Source organism: Arachis hypogaea, chromosome 20 (genome assembly GCF_003086295.3).
Source record: "Arachis hypogaea cultivar Tifrunner chromosome 20, arahy.Tifrunner.gnm2.J5K5, whole genome shotgun sequence".
Lineage (NCBI taxonomy): Eukaryota > Viridiplantae > Streptophyta > Magnoliopsida > Fabales > Fabaceae > Arachis > Arachis hypogaea.
In genome coordinates, this window is record NC_092055.1 from 100,293,413 (window position 1) to 100,295,541 (window position 2,129).

The 2,129-nt window shown below is 37.6% G+C and overlaps 1 non-coding gene across 1 annotated transcript; it reads right to left on the reverse strand.

The window, feature by feature from the left end:
* Positions 1–1,783: 1,783 nt before the first annotated feature.
* LOC112787497 (small nucleolar RNA R71) lies at positions 1,784–1,891 on the reverse strand. The gene has a single exon (XR_003194908.1). It is a non-coding gene; the product is annotated as a small nucleolar RNA R71 (small nucleolar RNA).
* Positions 1,892–2,129: the final 238 nt, after the last annotated feature.

Genomic DNA, 2,129 nt, shown 5'->3' on the forward strand with positions numbered 1-2,129 from the left:
TGATAAACCAATATTTCATGGTTTATCTTGTGCTCAATTGAGTGGATTTTATCAACTCTTTACCCACTTATTCATACTATTTGCATGGTTTTACATTTGCCTTCCTAATTATGTGCTTTGATTGAAAACATGCTTCTTTGGACTTATAATTGCTAATATTAATCCTCTCTTATTACCATTAGATGCCTTGATATGTGTGTTGAGTGATTTCAGGGATTACAGGGCAAGAATGGTTCAGAGGATGGAAAGAAAGCATGCAAAAGTGGAAGGAATACAAGAAGTTGGAGAAATTGCTAAGCTGTCCAGCCTGACCTCTTCGCACTCAAACGGCTATAACTTTAGATACAGAGGTCCAAATGATGCGGTTCCAGTTGCGTTAGAAAGCTAACGTCCGGGGCTTCGATTTGATATATAATATGCTATAGTTTCCCTGATGCTAGGTGATGCGACCGCGTGCTTCATGCGGCCGCGTCGCAGTGACGGAAATCAGCGTGTTTGAATTCTTCTCCAGCAATTTTCGGGCTGTTTTCGACCTAGTTCGCGGCCCAGAAAATACATATTTGAGGCTATAAAGTGGGAAATTACATCCATTCATAGGAGGCTCTCATAATTCACTTCTCATGATTTAGATTTAGTTTGGAGAGAGGTTCTCTCCTCTCTCTCTTAGGATTTAGGACTTCTCTTAGTTTTAGGAGTAACTCTCAATCCCAGGTTCTTTATTTTTATTTAATTTATGAACTCTTCCATGTTACATATAATTTTCTTAATTAATGTTATTTGAGGCATTTCAATTTATGATTATTGTTATTGTTGCTTTACATCTGAAGGCATTTTTATCCCAGTAGATTTACTTTTTTCCTTTTGGTTTTAGTTAAGAAATCAGTAACTCAGGAGTTATCCAACTCAACAGCATAATTGTTAATTGTTATCTTGCCAATTGAATTGAACTTCAATAATCCGAATCTTTTCTTAGGAAATAAATAGGATTCGAAGATCAAACTAATTAATCCCTTGACTTTCCTTTACTTTAGTAAAGGTTGACTAAGTGGAATTAAAATTCAATTTTCATTATCATTGATAAGGATAACTTGGTCTGGACTTCCAATTTCTCTTACCTTGCCAAGAGTTTAGTTTACAGTTATTTATTTATTTTACTTGTCATTTAAATATATCTGTGCCATTGCCCAAACTCAACATTCCCCAAAAATACACTTTTTCATAATCAATAATAAGAACACCTCCCTGCAATTCCTTGAGAAGACGACCTGAGGTTTGAATACTCGGTTATCAATTTCAAAGGGGTTTGTTACTTGTGACAACCAAAACGTTTGTAAGAAAGGTTGATTGCTTGGTTTAGTAACTATACTTGCAACGAGAGTTTACTATAACCTCTAAACCATCAATCTTCAGTTCTTCAAGGATGCTTGGTGACTTTACTGCACCGAATTCCAATTTACATGGAAGAAGCATCTCCATCCCTTCCATTGGAGCAAACAACTTTGAGCTGAAACCTCAATTAGTTTCTCTGATGCAGTAGAACTGCAAGTTTCATGGACTTCCATCTGAAGATCCTTTTCAGTTCTTAACTGAGTTCTTACAGATCTATGATACTGTTAAGACCAATGGGGTTGATCCCGAGGTCTACAGGCTTATGCTTTTCCCGTTTGCTGTAAGAGACAGAGCTAGAGTGTGGTTGGACTCTCAACCCAAAGATAGCCTGAACTCTTGGGATAAGCTGGTCACGGCTTTCTTAGCCAAGTTCTTTCCTCCTCAAAAGCTTAGCAAGCTTAGAGTGGATGTTCAAACCTTCAGACAGAAAGAAGGTGAATCCCTCAATGAAGCTTGGGAGAGATATAAGCAACTGACCAAAAAATGTCCTTCTAACATGCTTTCAGAATGGACCATCCTGGATATATTCTATGATGGTCTGTCTGAATTAGCTAAGATGTTATTGGATGTTTCTGCAGGTGGATCCATTCACCTAAAGAAAACGCCTGCAGAAGCTCAAGAACTTATTGACATGGTTGCTAACAACTAGTTTATGTACACTTCTGAGAGGAATTCTGTGAGTAATAGGACGCCTCAGAAGAAGGGAGTTCTTGAAATTGATGCTCTGAATGCCATATTGG